Source organism: Mesocricetus auratus, unplaced genomic scaffold (assembly GCF_017639785.1).
Source record: "Mesocricetus auratus isolate SY011 unplaced genomic scaffold, BCM_Maur_2.0 Super-Scaffold_100023, whole genome shotgun sequence".
In the NCBI taxonomy this organism is placed as follows: domain Eukaryota; kingdom Metazoa; phylum Chordata; class Mammalia; order Rodentia; family Cricetidae; genus Mesocricetus; species Mesocricetus auratus.
Genome location: NW_024429204.1, coordinates 17,411,466 through 17,432,339, shown reverse-complemented (window position 1 = coordinate 17,432,339; position 20,874 = coordinate 17,411,466). Strand labels below are relative to the sequence as shown.

General features: G+C 39.7%; 1 long non-coding RNA gene across 1 annotated transcript in view; it reads right to left on the bottom strand.

Moving 5' to 3' along the window:
- Positions 1–1,786: 1,786 nt before the first annotated feature.
- The window catches only part of LOC121133610, a 71,906-nt gene continuing 52,818 nt past the window's right edge, over positions 1,787–20,874 (bottom strand). Inside the window, exon 3 of the long non-coding RNA XR_005870502.1 lies at positions 1,787–1,960. This is a non-coding gene — a long non-coding RNA (uncharacterized LOC121133610). The remainder of the gene's footprint in view (positions 1,961–20,874) is intronic.

Sequence of the window (20,874 nt, the reverse complement as noted above, 5' to 3'; positions counted from 1 at the left end):
AATGAACATTGATTATTGATTCTTGTTTGTTTTTGGATTTATTGGTGATGGTGTTATTGTGTATGAGTCCCCCCCCCTTTTTCTTTTGGTGTTTGGTAAAGTGGGATTATCCATTGCCTATAGTTTTGTGACTGTAGTTATTTTCATTGGGCTGGAGTTTTACTTCCAGTACTTTCTGTAGGGCTAGATTTATGGATATGTATTTTTAAATCTGATTTTGTTATGGAATATCTTGTTTTCTCCATCAATAGTAATTGAAAGCTTTGCTTGGTACAGTAGTCTGGGCTGGCATCTATGTTCCCTTAGCATTTGTAGAACATCTATCCAGGACCTTCTGGCTTTCATAGTATCCATTGAGAACCTGGGTGTAATTCTAATAGGTTTGCCTTTATATGTTACTTGGCCTTTTTCTTTTGCTGCTCTTAGTATTTTCTTTTTATTTTCTCAGTTTGGTATTTTGATTATTATGTGGTGTTGGGGGGGGATGGACTTCTTTTTGTGGTCAAGTCTTTTTGGTGTTCTGTAAGCTTCTTGTACTTTCATAGGTATATCCTTCTTCAGATTGGGGAGATTTTCCTCTGTGATTTTGTTGAATATGTTTTTTGTGCCTTTGAGCTATATTTTTCCACCTTCTTCTATGCCTATTATTCTTAGGTTTGGCCTCTTCATGGTATGCCATATTTATTGGATATTTTGTGTTATGGATTTGTTGGACTTGAGATTTTCTTTGGTAGATGATTATATATCCTCTAGTAAGTCTTCAACATCTGAGGTTCTCTCTTCCATCTCTTGTATTCTGTTGATTATATGTAACATCTGTAGTTCCTGATTGTTTAGCCTGCTTTTCTATTTCCAGCATCCCCTCATTCTGTGTTTTCTTTATTGTTTCTATTTCATCTTTCAGGCCTTGAACTGTTTGAGTTGTTTCCTTTACTTGTTTGGTTCTTTTTTTCTTGGCTCTCTTTAGATTCTTTAAGTGATTTATTTCTTGAATTTTTTAGTTTGTCTTTTCTTCCATTTCATAAAATTTTTTGTTTGTTTTTTCCTTCTATTTCACTAAAGGATTTTCTTGTTTCTTCTTTGAGGGTCCCTCTCATCCTCATAAAATAATTTTTAAGGTCTGTCTCTTTTGCTTCATCTGTATTGGGCTTTTCAGGTCTTGCTGGTATGGAGTCTCTAGATTCTGGTGGTGTCATGTTGGTTTTTCTATTGCTGAGTGTGTTCTTATACTGTCATCTTCCCATCCCTTCTTTGAGTGGGTGCAGGTGGGGTCACTCGGTCTCCACTGGTCTCCTGGTGGTGTATGCAGGCCAAGACTTCAGTGTCTGTAACTCTAGATAGTCTGCCTTCTCCTGATACTCTGTACACTCAAGCAGATCTCAGTGGGAAGATAGGGAGCCAAGAGTTGGGTATGGCAGGACTCACTTCCTTCCTGTTTGGGTGGGTCCACTCAATGCTAGGAGGAGGCCCAGGAAGATTGAATGAGGGTGTGATGTGTGGGAGTTGGGGCAGAATCCACACTCCCTGAAGGGGAGCATGGTGGGTGGGAAGGGAGCCAAGAGTGGGGTGTGGCAGGACCCCATCTGTGCTGATCTTGTTACTCTGCACCCCACTGAGATCATAGATCTTTGATCTGCTTGTCTTGGGTTCCTAAGCAGCTGAGATCATAGGCCTACATCATACCTGGCTCTCTATGTACTTTGGATAAGACATTTTATGTATTGCAGAAGTTCAGTGGAAACTCAAATGCCTGGTTCAAATCCAACCTCCACAACTGGTTGAAGGGTGTGACATTAAATAAATGGTTTATTCTCCTGATGCAACATGTTTGCCTGTATAGTGGAGATGATGATGATGATGATGATAGCAGTGAAGTAACTTGCATTTCAGTTTCTTAGAGATCCGTGGAACAGGTATCAAGAGATTTGTAGATCCAATGTCCAGTGAAACAGCATAACTGCTAGAAAGGGTAAAAACGCAACCATTTGAATTTTCTGGAAATTGTTCAAAGAGTATTCAACAACCTAACAAATATTTACTCAATAAAATTCATGCATGGAAGATCAGCAAGCATCAGTGGTCCTTAGTTGAAACTCTACACAGGCAGATATTGCCAAGAGACAGAGGGACCAGGTCCCTGGGCTCCAGTCCAGGGGCACAGTGTCTCCCAGGGGAGGCATTTCACATCCCTTCCAACCTCAGTTCACGGAGGCTCACTATTTTCCTGGTTAATGCAGACAGGCGACTGGGGTTCCCACCTTCAACCAGTCCCCACTCATAAGCAAGAGATCTCTTCAGATCTCTGCTCATAAAGCAGAGGTGTCCCTCCACAAGAGACAGGTCACTGTCCAGCAGCCTCAGTGTCAGTGAGGAAAAGCTGCCAGGAAGGATGGAGGATGCAGTCTTCTCCTCTCAGAAAACAATCTTGTTTGACGTGCAGTAAGGAAAAGTTCACGCCTTTCTCTAAAACAATGGAGACTTGGTGAGAAACAAGAAGACAGCTGTATGTAAGTGACAAGTTGAAAACCTTGGGCCAGCTATTCTACTAGTCAGAACTGGGGGAAAGATAACTAAGGACGTTCTTCTCAAGGGTTGGCCTCAAAAAAAAATAATAACTTGCTTGAATTTAATTAGGTCAAATTGTGGTGCAATTTGTGTCCTAGGGAATTGTTGGAAAGGAGAGAGCAGTCATCAGGCAGTCGGTGGAGCCCAACAGCTGGGCTGTGATGTAATATAGAGGCACAACTGAACGGATGGGAAAGGAGACAAAGAGCTCTGCTGAAGCCATCCCAGGGTAGCAGCACGTGCCAAAGGCTTCACGCAGTGGAGTCCTAGCAAGGATAAGATTTCATTAAGACTAGAGCCAAGTCAGTGCACAGGTAAGAGAGGAAAAGCCCCGTAAAGGGAGGAGAGGTTAGGATCTGGAGTTTCTCTTGTCTTCAAAATGCAAAAAAATAAGGGGAGAGGGAGAAACAAGGAAAAACTAAAGATGCAAACATTGTGGCTCATGCATAGAAACTACACAACACAACTGGCAACTAAGGAGCCTACATGTCAAATTCTACAGCTCCTTCAAAAGCAGCCATTATATATTTGGCTTTATTAAAATGAATGAAACAATGCTTAAGTAAACTAATCAAAATGTCTCATCAACCAATGTAGGTACGCAGACAAAATGTAAAGACAGTAACCAAATGGACACTCTATGGTTGAAGAGTCTGACAGAGATAGAAGTCTCTAGAGGGATGAAGGGTGAATTATTTTTAATATACCCCTTTTAATATACTCTATAGAGACAGAGTCTAGTGGTGAAGACTTTGCAACATAAAGAACAGAAAACAACAATGAAAAGTAATAATGGGGAAATAAGAAAAAAATCTCAGAGAAACATGGACCAGCACTGTGTACATGAACACACACACAACAGAGTACCAAAAGGGGGTGGGGGGACAACAAATTGTACAGGAAAAGATGCCCAAAAAATGGTGGCTGAAAAGATACTGAATTTGATGAAGATCAATCTAGATGACTCAAAACCTTAATACATCAGAAAAATAAAACAAAGAGCCCAACAACGAGATACGTCACATTTAAAATGTTTAAATAAAAGGCAAGAAGAGGGCCAGAAAGGCAGGGGTGCCTGCCTCCAAGCCTGACGACCTAAATTCATCCCTGACTACCACACGGTAGAAGGAGACAACAGACTCCTGCAGTTGTCCTTTGATCACTAATGTGGGCAGTAGCACATGTGACATGCATGCATGTACACAACATACCCCTACACACACAGATGTAATAATTTAAAAAATTTTAAAAAACAAGAAGAAAATATTGAAGGGGTAAGAGAAAGAAAAAACCCTACATATAAAGCAACCCTACTGAGCCTTACAGGTTACTTCTTAGAATGACAGAGGCCAGAAGCACAATGCAATGGGAAGACATGGTCAGAGCGTCAAGGAAACTGCCAACCAAGAATCTTTTGTCCCATAAAGTTATCTTTTACAAATCAAAGCAAAATGAAGACATCTGTATAAAAACAGAGATAGGAAGAATTTGTTCTCTCAGACCTTCCTTAGTAGGAACAATAAAAGGAGTTTTTTAGGCCAGAGGCAAGAGAAAGTACCATCAATCCTCACCAAATCAAAGAAGCAGACATTGGTAAAGACCATCATGCATTGGCCTTAGGATATAGCTCAGTTGATAGAGTAGTTGCTTAGTACATGCAAAGCCCTGGGTTCGATTCCTAGCATGGACTAAATAGAGTGGTGGTGCTCACCTACAATGTCAGCACTGGGGAGGTAGAGGCAGGAGGATCAGAAGTTCAGCATCATCCTTGCTTACATAGAGAAGTTGACGACAGAAAGACCCTGTCTCTAAAAATATATGTATATTATATAGTGTATATATATACATATACATATATATAACATACATTGATATAAAATTATATAGAGAAGTTGAGGACTGATAGACCCTCTCTAAATATGTATACATATATGTATGTGTGTATATATATATATAATTATGTAATTATAGAAGACAATATAAATAATTTGAAATTTACATTTTAACTTTTATAGAGGTATGCATGTGTACCTGTTTGTCTGGTTTTTATATACAAGCATGCATGTATACCTGCTTGTCTGGTTTTTATATGCAAGCATGCATGTGTACCTTAATGTCTGGATATGCAGCATGTGCAGAGTGCACACAGAGGCCATAAGAGGGCACTGAAACCCCTGGAACTAGAGTTACAGGTACTTGTGAGCTGCCTGACATGCCTGAAAACCCAACCCAGGTCATCTGCAAAAGTAGCAACTGCTCTGAACTGCTGGACCATTCATCCATCCCTCCAACAATACAAATCTATAGTTTACCTATTTCTACTCTTCACTAATTTGAAAGAAAAATGGAAGTTTGTATCTAGCAACATGTATTACTCTGTTTATTCTAAAAGATAAAGAAATATAATATACCTGACATAACAGCACAGTAGGAATGGACAGGGACAAAGATGTGAAATAATGGAGTGATCCTGTGTGGTGTCTCGATTTTACCAGAACAAACAAAGAGAACAAAAAGTGGTACAAAATGTTTGAACTGGGACTGGGCATGTAGCTCAGTTGGTAGAATGCTTTTCTAGTGTGCTTGAGGTCCTGGATTTGATTCTTCCAATCACAACACTAGGTGGCAGGAGACAGATAGATCAGAATTAGAGGCCAGCCTGGGCTATATAAGACCCTGTTTCAAAACAAAATAACAGCAACAAAAATGTTGAAGTCACAAAATGTAAATATATACTTGCCATCCTTCTCTAGCTTAATACATGAAATTGAGATACTTAATAATTCTAGCAATGTATTTCTGGGTTTGTGATATATATTATTATAATGAGCATAAAAACAATATCAATGTCTTTAGTCCCAGCATTCAGGAAACAGAGGCAAGTGGGTCTCTTTGAGTTCACAGCCAGCCTAGCCTATAGAACAAGTTTCAGGACAGAAAAACACTGTCTCGAAAAACAAAACAGAATAATAATAAACAATAATAATTATTATTATAAATGTCACAGAAATAGAAGAGGAAGTGGCTATCTAAATAAACAATGCTTTTCTATATCACTGAAATTAAGTGTAAATCTAACTGTGCTGGTTTGAATAGGAATGGGACCATAGGTTCATACACCTGAATGTTTGGTCCTTAGAGAATGGTGCTACTTGACAGGGATTAGGAGGTGTGGCCTTGTCAGAGGAAATGTGCCACAGTGGTGGGCTTTGGGGTTTCAAATGCTCAAGTCAAGCCCAGTGTCTCTTCTTGCTGCCTATGGATCCAGGTGTAGAACTCTCAGCTACCTCTCCTGCACCATATCTGCCTGCATGCTGCCATGCTTCCTGCCATGGTGACAATGGACTAAACCTCTGAAACTGTAAGCCAGCCCCAATTAAATGCTTTCCTTCTAAAAGTTGCCACGGACATGGTATCTCTTCACAGCAACAGAACACCGACTATGACAGCCCCCATAATTTGAATACTTAATTCCTAGGTAGTGGAAAGGTGTCCTTGTTGGAGTAGGTATGGCCTTGTTGAAGTGTGTCACCGTGGGTGGGCTTTTGGATTTCAAAAGTCAGGCCAGGCACAGTGTGTCTCTCTCTCTCTCTCTTTGCCTGCTGCCTGCTGCTCGGTAGGCAAAGCTCTTAGCTACTGCTGTCTTCCTGTCTGCTGCCACAGTCCCCCATGATGTTCATGGACTAACCCTCTAAAAGCAAGCCTAAACTAAATGCCTCCCTTTATTAGTAGTTGCCTTGGCCATGGTGTCTCTTGCAGCAATAGAACAATGACTAATATACTAACCTAGAGTTTGGCCAGTGACAATGTAGATCTGTGGTAAGGCCAGAAACAATCCCTGAAAAAAAAATAGCTCATGGCAGTAGGTAAAATTATTAAAGAAAATAAAGTGTTATATGAGGAAAATAAGTATTTAAGATGGAGAGGTAAGGGAAAATTCCAAAAGGGGCAGAAACTATAGATTACACAAAATGAAGTAACAGATGTGAATCCAACTCCCTCAATAACAAAATTAAATGTAATAGATTAGACAATCCATTCAGGAAGCAGAGATGTCAAAGTAGACACAAAAAGTAAGACCTAAGAGTGTGTTGCCCACAGGAAACACACTTTAGATGCAGATATACAAATAAAAGGAAAATAAAAGAATGGAGGAAGCGTGTATTTTGCATGTTACATCTGTGGTAACTGGCCTCATAATCTCGTAGGGAGTGGCACTATTAGGAGGTGTGACTTTGTTGGAGTAGGTATGGTCTTGGAGAAAGTGTGTCACTGTGGGGATGGGCTTTGAGGTTTCCTGTGCTCTGCATACTGCCTGAGTCTGAGTCGACTTCCTGTGGCCTGCAAGATGTCTCTCAGCTACTTCTCCAGTACTGTGTCTGCCTGCATTCCGACATGCGCTCTGCCATGATGATAATGGACTGAATCTCTGAATTGTAAGCAAGACATTCCAATGAGATGTTTTCCTTTACAAGCATTGCTGTGGTCATGGTGTCTCTTCACAGCAACAGAAACCTTAACTAAGACAACATCCATGATTAAGGAAGAAAGCAAGGAAGGAAGGAAGGAAGGAAGGAAGGAAGGAAGGAAGGAACGAGGGGGAGGGAGGGAGAGAGCAAGCAAGCTGTACAATATTAGGAAAGAAATTTTAAAGCAAAATATTTTTTCTAGAGAAAAAGGTTGCTATTTTATAATGATAAATGTCTCCATAGTTGTAAAAATTAATCTACAAGAAGGGTACAGTAACTGTTAAAGCATACGTATCCAGCAATAGAAATCCAACATACATGGAAGGTTGAGTACCAGGAATGTGGCTCACTGAGGGAACACTGGTCTAGCACTCATGAGGGCTTAAGTCCAGTCCCCAGCAATTAAAAAGAAAAAGTGGAGGACTAGAGAGGTGGCTCAGCGGTTTAGGGTACTTGTTGCTCTTGCAGAATACGTAGGCTCAGTTCCCAACACTCACATGGTAGCTCACAACCACCTGTAACCCCGGTTGTAAGGGATCCAGTGTCCTTTTATGACTTCCTCAGCCACCAGGCGTGAGTGTGGCATGCATACACACATGCAGGCGACACATTCGTAGACTAAAATCTCTTTTTTTAAAAAACATAGAAGAAACAGTTTTAGAGATATCGATGACTCGTTTTCAGAAACAGTTGTTACAATAAGATGATCAGTAGAGCCAAAAGAAAGTTGACCAGTACAGATTATGAAGTGCCTGGTGCTGACAGACATGTCTGGAACTCTGGAACATGTGATGTAGCTAAAGCTATACATATAACTCTTCTCAAGCAACAAGGAAGGTCATAAAACAAGGAGTCAAACAGTACAGCAGATATCCTCTGGAAACAGAGTTGAGCTTAATCCAACAACAGAGAGAAGTTTGGACTTTCCCATATAAGTGACAGTTCCCACACCAAAAATAACTAATAATCAAAGAACAATGCCCCATGGAAATAAAGAAATGGCGTGAACTGAATGAAATGGATGTCTCACTAAGACCTATGCAATACAGTGAGATACTGTTTGGAGGACAATTTATATCTGTAAATATATAAAAATGAAGGCTAATGACCTGCTCTTCCAACTTAAGACACATGGAAAAGAAGAGCAAGTTAAACCTAAATTAACATAAAGAAGAAAACGAAGATTACAGTATAAATTATTGAAATGGAAGAATAGAGAAATTAATAGAAAAAAATCAATGATTCTTTGAGAAGACAGAAAAAAACTCAATAGGTAGGTTAACCAAACCAAAAAAAAAAAAAAAGAAAAAGAAAAAGAAATTCTAAAATCCAACATTACTATCAAACACTCCAGAAATAATCCTTATAAGAATTAAAAGGGGGGGGGGTTGGAGAGATGGCTCAGTGGTTAAGAGCACTATCAGCCCTTCCAGAGGACCAGGGTTCAACCCCCAGCACCCACATGGCAGCTCACAGCTGTCTGTAACTCCAGTTCCTGAGGAGCTGATACCTTCACACCAATCCACATAAAGTTAAAAAATAAAAAAAAGAATTAAAAGGGAATACTATAAATAACTACACTCTAGGAAATTAAATAGCCTGTAAAACTGGACAAATTCCTAGAAATTCACAAGCTGTTGAGCAGAGTCAAAAGGAATAGAAATCTGAGTAGCATGTGGAGCATGGTGTTTAATGGAGTAGAGCATGACGGCCTGTGCCTGAACTCCCAGCACTCAGTGACCGACGAAGGAGGAAGATACACCATTAGTATGAAGCCTTTCTGGGCTCCAGAAGTTCCAAGCCAACCCAAACTACAGAACAAGACTCTATTTAAAAAAACAAGCAAACAAAACAAAATAGAAATTGTAGACCTATCATAGACAATAACATATAATTGAATTAGCAATAAGGACAGAAGAGCCCCAGACCAGATGATTTCACCAATGAATTCTAGCAGACTTTTAATACTGATCTTTAAAAAATTCTTCTTCAAAATATAAGAGAAGGGAACAATTCACAGCTTATTTGTGGGATAGGATTTTTTCCAATGCACACACACACACAAAACATACTAAGACATAACAAAATAAGTTGCTACTGTTGTTCTTTTGTTTCAGTTACAAGTAGAGTAAATGGACAAGGAAACCATGCCTCAGTCACAGGTAGATGAAAACACCAACCACAAGACTCAGCAAACCCACATGGAGTTTATTGAAGGGAAAGGGAAGAAGAAAAGGGGGAAAGGGAAGAGAGAGAGAGAAGCAGAGAAGAGGAGCTGAGAAGGAAGAGAGGGGATGAAGGGAGAGAGAGAGAGACAGAGAGAGAGAGAGAGAGAGAGAGAGAGAGAGAGAGAGAGAGAGAGAGAGAGAGAGAGAGACAGGGACATAGACAGACAGAGACAGAGAGACAGAGAGAGAGAGAGAGAGAGCAAAGGGAGAGATAGGGCGAATATGTGGAGGTGCTTGCTTAAAAGGGGGAAGCTTGCACATGCGTACTGAGTGCTTACATAGCCCCGTAACACATGACATAGCCATGATGTGGTCACACGACACAGGGCGCTTTGAGCTGCCTAAGTATCTGCCTGAATGTCAATACGCATTTCCCACCCGTTGTCAGGGGGCAGGGTCAGCATAAGGCCGAGGTTCCAACAACTACAGCCAAGTATTTGTTATAAATAGAGATGCAAAAGTCCTCGACAAAATATTAACAGTATGATTTCAGCACCATATAAATGTGTTTTGTATCACAAGGAGGTGGGATTTAACCCAAGAATGCAAGGTATATTTAGTATATGAGGATCAAGTTATATAACACGCATCAGTTGACCAAACGAAGAAAAACAAAGCATTTGATAAAATTGAATACTTCTTCATGGGGAAGAAAAGATAACCAAGCAACTAAGAATAGAAGTGAATTAATTAGTCAGATTAATCTGCCTATTAAAAACCATTAGCTGCTATGATGTTTTAGAGTTGAAGCCTGTAGCATTTCCTACGAAGATACAAAAAGAAAAAGATGTTCCCTCCCCTCATCTACTTAACCTTGTAGATAAGTTTCCATCCAAAATCACTGAGTAAGAAAATGACATAAAAGACATTTAGATTCAAAATAATTAAAAACCACTTCTCTTTCCAGATAATATGATCTGATGTATAGGCAATGTAACAAAATTCAGTAAATCGTATTTGAATTTGCAAGCAAATGAATCACATAAGAAATTATTTGTGTATGCTTACAATTAATGATTTGAAGATGATATTAACAATATCATTAAAAATATCATTGGGCTGGAAAGATGACTCAGAGGTAAAGAGCACTGGTTACTTTTCCAGAGAGGTCTTGAGTTCAATTCTCAGCAACCATGTGGTGGCTCACAACCATCTGTAATGAGATCTGGTGTCCTCTTCTGGCTTGCAGGCATATATGCAGGCAGAACACTGCATACTTAATTAGTTAATTAAATGTTTAAAAAAGTTTAAAAAAGAGTATCATTAAGATTATGACATTAAAAAGATGACCATTTGAAATAGCACAAAAAGAATAAAGTACTCAAGGATATTCTTCATGAAGTAAATGTAAAACACTGAAAACTATGTAATGTGGTTGGAAGATATTTAGCTGAAATCTTAATGTTGTTCAAGAGGCAACATCCTCTGTCTATCTTAGCTTCTTTTCCTGTTGCTGTGATACAATGCCTTGACAAAAGAAACTTAAGAGGAAAAAAGTTGTGTTATTTTTTTTTAAGTTCATAGTTCAAGGTACAGCCCCTGGTGATGGAATGGTCAATTCGGTAGGGGTATGAAGCAGTGGGTCACATCACATCCACAATCAGAAAACAGAAGAATGGATGCATGTTCAGCTTCCTTCCTCCATTCTGTACAGTCCAGGATCCCCTGCCCAGGGAATGGTCCTGGCTACAATCAAGATGTGTCTGCCTGCATCAATTAATGTCATCAAGATAATCCCCCACAGGCATGCCCATAGACATGCTTTCCTAGATTCTGTCAAGTTGACAAACCATCACATCCTCCAAGTTAATCTCCAAGTGTAAGAAACAACTACCAAGATTCCAACGGACTGTGCAAGCATGACACACTATAGATAGATAGATAGATAGATATAGATAGATGGTAGATAGATTATATAGAAGATAGATGATAGATGAAAGATAGATAGATAGATAGATCAAAGGACCCTTGCTTCTAAAAGCACACCACAAAGTTTCAAAAATCAAGGCACTGTAATACAAGCAAAAACAGAGACATGTAGTCCATTGGAATGAAATCAAGAGCCCAAACAGAAACCTTATCTTTCCAAGAAACTGTTTTTTTTTTTTAAATAAGGATGGCAAGACAATTCCCTGGTAAAAAAATGTAGCGGGACTTTCTTTGGACCACCAACTCCCAAATGTTGGCATGGATACTTCTTATTAATTATGAAAGCTTAATCTTAGTTTAGGTTTGTTGTCAACTAGCTCTTATAACTTACATTAACCCATTTATATTGATCGATGTTCTGCCACCTGTAATTGTTTTTTGTTTGTTTGTTTGTTGTTTTGCTTTTATTCTTTTGGTCTTTGGGGGACCTGCCACCCAGCTCCCAATAAATACTCAGAGACACTTATTGTTTCCTATGAGTGCTTGGCCTCAGTTTGGCTTATTTTTAACCAGCTTTTCTTAGCTTAAAATTTCCCATCTATCTTTTGCCTCTGGGCTTTTATCTTTCTCTGTTTTACATACATTTCCTTACTTCTTGTTCCATGGCTGGCTATGTAGCTGGGTGACTGACCCCTGATGTCGTCCTCTATTCCTTTTCTTACTCCTTGATCTCCCCAGATTTCTCCTTCTATTTGTTCTCTCTGCCTGCCAGTCCCTCCTACTCTTGCTCCTGCCTTGTTAGTTATTGGCCATTCAGCTCTTTATTAGACCAATCAGGTCTTTTGGACAGGCAAATTAACACAGCTCCACAGAGTTAAACAAATGCAATACATCTTTGCATCACTGAAAACATATTTCACAGCATAAATGAGTTTAGCACATCTTTTTTTATTTTTATTTTTTTGATTTTTCGAGGCAGGGTTTCTCTGTATTGTTTTGGAGGCTGTCCTGGAACTCACTCTGTAGACCAGGCTGGCCTCGAACTCACAGAGATCCGCTTGCCTCTGCCTCCCGAGTGCTGGGATTAAAGGCGTGCGCCACCAACGCCCGGCCGAGTTTAGCACATCTTAAAATAATATTCCACAACAGTCATAGTTTGCTACTTCTCATTGATGTAGTACATTCCACTTCCTCTGTGTCTGGCTGGCAAATTCCTGCCTCTCCAGTTCTTCTCCCTTTCTCTTTCTCTTTCCCCAGAAGTTCCACCTATCCTCTCCTGCCTAGCTATTGGCCATTCACCTCTTTATTAAACCAATCAGAAAGTGCCTTAGGCAGGTGAGGAAGGACAGACACATCATCACATAGTGTACAAAAAGATTATCCCACAACAAAAGAATTTTCTTTTTAAAAATTTTTAGTTTTTTAAATTAAAATATAATTGTATCATTTTCTGTCTTTTCTCCCTCCAGCTGTCCTCATTCACCCCCTTATTCTCTCATGAATTCATGGCCCTATCTGTTTAATTACACACACACACACACACACACACACACACACACAATGTGCAATCACTTTGGCAGACAGTTTTTCAGTTCTTCAAAAGAGTTCTGGTAAAACGCAGCACTTAGGTAATATGTCCAAGAGAAATGAAACTACTCTCCCCCAAAAACTTGAAAAATATGTTGGTTACAGTTTTACTTGTAAAATATTTGATCATAACCATAAAGTCAATCAGTGATGGTTACATGATAAATGAAAAAGTAAATTCAAGTCAAGTGTGTATCAACTGGTGAGTGGGTAAAGAAAACGTAGTGAGTCAACACAGTGGAACTTCACTCAATAATAAAAAGGCAAAGTAACTGTTAACAAGCCAGAGAACAGTTCGAAACAATCGATTTGTCTGTGTGATTCAGTTTAAATTGAGTTTATAGGTTAATAATTAAGTCAGAGCTAGCCAATAAGAAACCATAGCAAGTGGCCAACAGCTTCATAATTAATATAGCATCCTATGTGTTCATTTGGGGCTGACACAGCTCTGGGACCAGGCTGGCAGGAAGAATGCTTGTTACATAATGGCACCTGGACTTGGGGCACAAATTTCCACTTAGCAAAAGAAAAAAAGGGATTTTTAAAAACAGAAGAACAGAGAGAAGCACGGCTTCTTGGTAGCAGCATTTTCTCGGGAGGGCTCTGTTTTGCTAGACAAGCAGAGACTCATGCAGCTCCCTTAAGGGAGTCTTCCTGACTCGGTATAAGCTGCAAAAAAAAATCACAGGGCTCTTTTAAGAGGCTCCACTACCAAACAAGAATGGTGTATGAGCAGCTGGCAGTGGCAGTGACCACATCTGCAAGCTGGCAGCATGCCTCTTGGTGTCGGCATAGACTAAGGCAGTGAGCGCAGCTCCCAGTGCTGGTGGTAAACTTACCCCCACCATGTTGGAAAACCAGCAGCTAAAACAGCTACCACTTTAATTTTAGCAATGTTGTTTAGCAGATAAAAGACACGTGGCCAGAAAAGCACAAATATTTACAGTAAAGTCAGATTCAGATGAAGTAAAACCTCTAAAAGGTTTACAGTGTGTTTAAAAATATACGTAGGCTTGGGAGAGAAAAGAAACAGGATAGCAGTTAAAAGAAAAAAGGGAATAGAGTAGCTGGGTTTTAATCCCAGCACTGGGGAGGCAGAGGCAAGCAGATCTCTGTGATTTCAAGGTCAGCCTGGTGTACAGAGGGAGCTCAAGGGCAGCCAAAATATACCAAGAAACCCTGTCTCAAAAAAGGAAAAAGCAAAGTAAAAGAAATAGAGTAATAATAACAAATAGATAAATAAAAAAGCCATGTTAAGATGGAAAATAAACAGAGAGTCTATATACTGTATGCTATTGTATTGTCTTTGAATTGTTTAATTGCTGGGGAAGGAGCAACAACTGCTAAAAGACATTTGATTATCAATGCTATTAAATTAATCCAACTTATATATTCTAAATATGCTTTGACTGCTAAATTTAAATATAAGAACAGGTTACTTTGGAAAAGAATTTTTGTTTGTGTTTCCACAGAAAATGTAAAGCTATGGATTCCTTCCAAACTAATATGGTTTGATGAAGCAAACCCCTAGAAATAGTGTCTCAGGTGATCCAACATCTAAAACAGCTGAGGAGATACAGCCTTACAGACTACAAAAACAAGAACTTAGCCAGGTTTCTGTGTTTTGCCATGATCCCCATGGTATGGATAACGCCCCCAAATAGCAGGAAGCAGTTTGGAATGAACAACACCCAAATTCCCAAATATTGTTTATAAATTTTTGTTTTCATTTAAATGGGGTTGGTTGCAAATGATTAATGATCATAACCAATCTCTTTTTAAAGGCAAAGGGAGATTATGGTATAGATGAATATTTTGTCTTGGAATGGATTTTCATTTATTGATATAAATTTAAGATCAGTTTTATTGTGTGTATATTTCTCCTCTTGTTCTGGTATTGTGTTTGTACAGCTCTTTTAAAAATGTAATGTATAATTAAATACAGATTATAGATAGTAACCTATAATGGTCAAAACTTATAGTTAGGTTAGTTGGGTTTTCTAGATATACAGAGATATATTTGAGATGGATAGATAGTTTTCAAAAATTTCAAAGATCTTCAGAAAATGGCATTTAAAATGATTTAGGGTTTTTCTTGACTATGAGAAATGTCTGCTTCTGGCAGCACCAATCTACGTCATAGAGGATGATGGGTATCGAAGAAACTCATTATGGTGTTTACTTTTAATATGGCGAAACTAGCCATTTGGGCAAGAAACCGCTCTTGCCTGGACTATTTGACTGTTGCTGTATAAACTGGACATGCTGTACCCGCAGGAAAGTGACTACTGAACTTGCAAAATAAGATAGACAGTCCTGAAGGGTTTGTCCTTCATGGAAGAGTCTGCCAGACATTCCACAGGACACAGAAAAATGACTAACAAACTGCCAATGCAGATGGACAGTTTAAAATTTCCTGCTTCACAAAGAAGTCTGCCAGACATGCTGTGGCCTATGGACTGAAGATGGATACCCCAACATTTCAGAAGAACTTTGGGTGACTGTCCAGTTAACGAGATATCTTTGTCAATTCTAGTGTTTATATATTATTCTGTGGTCGTTGATGGAGTTGAAGACAGATAGTTATGGTTATAGTTTTCCTTAGTTATGATAAAAGATAGGCTACATATAAGATTTTAGACTCACACAGATAGGATAAATGATAGAATACTTTCTTTAAATCTTGCTAAATGTTAATGGACTAAATATTGTAACTATAGCTCTTATTTGATAACTGTTTTGTTATATATTTTGCTATGTTAAAGCTAAAACCCTTCTTTTTATTTAGACAGAAGAGAGGAGATGATGGGGAATGGTCTTCTGTGTATATGTTTGTCTTATTGGTCATAAATAAAGCACTGTTGGAAAATAGGGAAGCAAGATAGGTAAGACTAGGAGAGGTGGAGGATTCTGAGAAATGGAGGCACAGTCAGTCACGATGTTGGACTCGAGAGGAGTAAGAGGTTCAAACCCTTTCTCCGGTAAGAAAAGACCTCGTGGAAATACTCAGATTAGTATACAAGGGTTAATAATTAAGTCGTAGCTAGCCAATAAGAAACCATAGAAAACAGCCAACAGCTTCATACTTAATATAGCATCCTGCGTGTTCATTTGGGACCAGGCTGGCAGGAAGAATGCTCATTACACTGAGTAGTAAGAAGTTATGTTGCTGGATGTGGTTGTGAAAGTCTGAGATTGAGGTAGCTGGATCTCAGGGCCAGGCTGGTTTCCATGGTAAGTTCCAGGCCAATAAACATTGTTTCAAAAAGAAAACAAAAAACAAATGGGGCAAGGTGGGTAAATGTGTATGAAGAGATAAAATATTGGGCTGGATTGGAAATGGCAGGAGCCGGAGGGTTATTGCTAATGGTCTCAGAGTTTTTTATGGGATCATAAAATATCCACAATTGATTACATGACTCTGAAAATGCATACAGACTATCAAACATGATGCTTTAAATGGGTGGCTTGCACAGTGAGTGAATGTACCTGGAATTGCAGGATGAGGGAATGCTAAGAGCCAGTTCTCAGCCAGATGGCAGAGGCAACAGCAGAGAGGCACTAGAGAGAGCTTCATCACTGGCTGGAATCATGGCCTAGAAGAAGGTCAGTAATGTATAGGACGTGATCGCATCACTAGAAAGGTAACAGGATTGGGAATTCTGCAAATATCCAGCGATCCCAATTAGGATAGCATGAGGAGTTCTAAGTGTTAGGGATCTTGAGAGTTCAAAATGAAGGGCTCACAGTGTTTTCACCTAGTCTCGGTGATTTTAATTACATGTTTCCCTCTGTACTAAGTGGAAAGTTTCCTACTTGATTTATTGTCTGCTTGTGTCCCTGAAGGCAAGCTTATTTTCTGACACTGAAACACAGCCAGTTGGAAGCATTCATTCCTTGCTTGGGCTCGGTGATTACACCAGGCCTTGCTTGTCACCTCAAGGAGAGAAACTACTGGAAATTTACTGGCCTCAAACCATTTTTATGTTAAATGAATCTGATTTTTTTTAAAAAAAGAATCTTCTTTGATGCAAGACAATGAAATTTCATAGCTGTAAATCAAATTTTGTCTACTAAATATATTATAAGTTGATCTTGCTTGAAATTTATTTAAAGTTAACAATGTAGGCTTGCCATTTTAAGGTAGGGGTTGATTTTAAAAAAAACTTATAGCAATTCTGCTTTTGAGAATTCGATGTAATTTAGTCAGTTGAACAGTGATTATGCTGTGACCCGTCCCTTTGATTTTGTAGTTTCTATGTCCAAGGTGACCTGACATTTGACTGACATGTTCCACTGGGAATGGAAGGGTAGCTTAGACCTTTGGAGTGTGTATTTGCCTCACTGAGTTTTGTGTGGTCACTGTATACATTCAGCACCAGTGAGAGCTGTAGAGGTTCAAAGAAGATTGAAAGGTGATGCAGACCTTGTGCTCAAGATGACTGGCATCTATGAGGACAGGTAGTCATAGAAACAGGATGCTCTAAAGCAATGTGCCAAGCACTGTGCTAGAAGGAAGCTTTGTGCTCTGGAAGGAGAGGAGTTCACTGGGCAGAATGTAGATATAACAAGTCTTTCTCTGTACCACCTCCTCCCAAGTAATGACACAGAGACTCATTATTAGTTGTGAAAACTCGGCCGATAGCTTAGGCTTGTCCCACTAACTCACATAACTTGAATTAACCCATTTATTTTAATCTACATTTTGTCGAATGACTTGTTGCTTCATCTCTATACACTGTTTATGCTGCTTTCTCCCAGCTGGTGACTCTGCCTTCCTTCTTGCTGAGACCTCTCAGCCGCCAGAAGTCCTGCCTGATCTCTTCCCACATAGCTATTGGCCATTCAGCTCTTTAGCAAACCAATCACATTGATACATCTTCACACAGTATAAAGGAATATTCTCTAACAAAGGAGATTGATTAGCAAGGGCTTTCTAAGAGGATATCCCAGACTTTGGAGGTGCTTGTTCTAGCCAGAGAAGTGAATGCATTCTCTCCTTTCATTTCAGAATCTAATTTTATGTAATGATAAATATTCTTAAACACATTTTGAAGAGAACACATCAATAATAAACACTTTGGCCAAGAAGTTGCGATAATAATCCAGAGGTTCAAAAACAAAAACAAACCAAAAACAAACAAACAGATGGGCAAACACACCAACAGAAATGAAACAAGCAAATAAACAAAAAAAGCAGTTTAAGCCCAAACTGTAGAAGTTACCAGATCTCTGAACTTCAGCCGTGGTTCAATTAGAAGAGATAAGGAGGGTTCAGGGTGCTGTAGCTATAGTCGAGTCCCATTCTGTCAAAGAACTCAGATACTGTCTCCCCATATTATATCAGACCTACTTGCCTTTGTCAACCCTGCTCCGTATTATAGAAAGAATTTACTTATTGTAGCAGTATGACGGGATTGGTGGACACGATTCCTAGCTTAGCAACTTCCGGACTTGGATCTTCTCTTGCATTGTGTATAAATCAGATGTGTGTGTGACCCCACCTGCCCATCTCAGGCTTGTAAATATGAGGAGAAGCATTCACATACAGCTTTGTGGTGGGAAAAGTGGAGCAGTGTTCTAATAGACTTTTCAGATATTAACAGTTACCTTTTAAAGCTCCATCAGAAGCCAACCACTGGTAGTCTTTTAGAGGGTAGATACAGCATGGTATCTGAAGTTCCCCAAAGTCAACCATTTGTGCCCTGAGAAAATGAATAGGAAATAAAGCAATTTCAACTTTCCGAACCTCAAAAGGGTCTTGGAGCATCAGAAGCGATGGCAGAGTGGGTGAGGACACCATCAGGAGTATAAGGAGAACTCACAGGCTGTGGGGAGGATTGAATGCCTTCCAACGGAAGTGGGAAGTTGCATTTGAGCCAGGGAAGGTAGTTAACCTGACATTAGCAGGGCTACTTTCTGTTAGAATGGATAAGAGAGGGTGAGGGATCAGAGATCGGCTGAGATGAGAAGGCATCTTGGACCACAGAAGATACAGTGGCCGTATTCTGTCTTGATGGACAATGTCCTATAGAAATGATGGAACTGGAAACCTCCTTTGGCCTGTGGTAGATTAACTGTGTGTCAGGATGGTTAAGTGAACCTCAATAAAAGTCTTCATTTTTCTTAGGATGGGTTTAATTGTCCGGAAAGGTTTTTGCCCACTCAAGGAATCAAAGTATCCCCAAGGTATCAAAGAACCTTTAATGACTTGACAGTCATTTAAAATTCTTTCCTCAGGAGCCAGAGAAGCAACTTTACCCTCAAACTATTCACTATTCTTTGCTTCTTTTCCTTCCTGACTTATATGAGTGTTCTCTTCTTTACATATATATGCGTGTGTGTGTATATATATATATATATATATATGAATGCCCCTTGCTTCATAATGCTATCAAAACCCATCTTTGCAGATCGTCTTCCTAGTAAGGGATTCTTTTATAAATTGTTGTTCACAGATAGTGTTCAGAGACTAAGAAGATTCTACACATCAGTCTTCAAACAATCATTTTTATTTTGTGGCTCTGGGTGTCAAACCTAGGATCCTGTGAATGCTAGATGAGGCCTTCCACTGAGCCCATGAATCGTTCTCTCTTCTTCCCTTTGCGGTGTCAAGATGCTACCTCAGAATCCTTCTCAGCGCACCACTCCATCCTTCCCTGAAGCAAGGATCTGGATTGGTACTTCATGTAAACAGTCTTTCATTCTTTATGTTGGCCCTACCAGTAGGTTTCACAAAGCTGTCAATTAATTTCTACCTTTCTCCTCTTGATTTCCTGCTCTAATCCCGTCCTGCCTTCATAACTGCTTACATAGCTTTCAGCTAGGCAGAGGTCATAGATCAAGTGAAAGAAATATTTTCAGAGTGTTCAAGGACTGGAGCCCAAATACCTTCAGAGATCTAGTGGACAGAAGGGTAGGAGGAGCGCAGGCATAAAGTGGGAAGACGGTGAGGACATTTGACAAAGGCAGTCAAGTTCAAACAACAGCCAATAACGGGAAGACAATTATAATAACAAGAATATAAATAAATGTTTCACAATACTATAGGCTCTCCTTTCACCTCCTGTAATCTCTACCTTGTCATACATACCCATTGCAGATGAGCATCTTAAAGGAGCTGTGATGGGTATTAGTGACTTTTCTGTTGCTGCACTGAAACACCATGACCAAGATAACTTATATAAAAGAAAGCATTTAGTTGGGCTTTGACTCTGGAACAGTGTTTCTCACCCTGTGGGGTGCAGCCCCCTTGGGGGACTCTACGTATCACATATCCTGCATATCAGATATTTCCATTGTGATTAATAACACTAGCAAAATTACAGCTATGAAGTAGCAACAGAGAGCCACCCAGGGGACCAAGTATGCCTCTGGAGAGGACTGGGAGGTGTGACCTTGTTGGAGGAAGTATGTCATTAGGTGTGAGCTCTGAGGTTTCAAAAGACTTGCACCATTTCAACTCAGCTCTGTTTCCTGCTTGCCATTCAAAATGTGAGCTCTCAGCTGATCCTGCCAACACGACCTCTCTTCACCATCATGGACTCCAATCCTCTAAACAATGGTTCTCGTCCACCCTTTACCACAGTTCCTCATGTTGTGGTGACCCCCAACCATAAAATTACTTTGTTGCTACCAAGTAGTTTTTGGTAAAAAAAAAATTAGTTTTTAATCAGAAACCAGGACAGCAGCCTTCCGTCTTCACAACTACGTACCTCCAGGAACCACTAGGCCAGGATACTTGTGCACTTAAGTGTCCACTGAAAGGTAGATGTCTGTGCCTCCGTTGGATGGCGCATGCACTGATGGCTGTAAAACTGGCAGACCCTTATCGTACTGAGAAATTGTGATAAGGAAGTTCTCGTAGTGCTTCTGGTCCCCAAATGCATGCCGTGTGCCTGGATGCATTTCTCAGACTTGAAAGAAGAAGCAGATTCAAAAGGGAACCACGCGAAGGGAATGGTTTGATTTAGGAGATGGTTTTTAGCAAGGCACAAACTTCCCTTCAGCCTGATACTGTTTCTTAGAGCATCTGTTTTGCCTTAAGTGAGGGGTCCCTTTAGGGAATGTTTTTAAAGGAAGCCATTATTTTCTTCAGGTTTTCCCCTCACTCTGCCATGTGGTTCAGCAGAGGCTAGTGGCATCAGTTTGTGCAC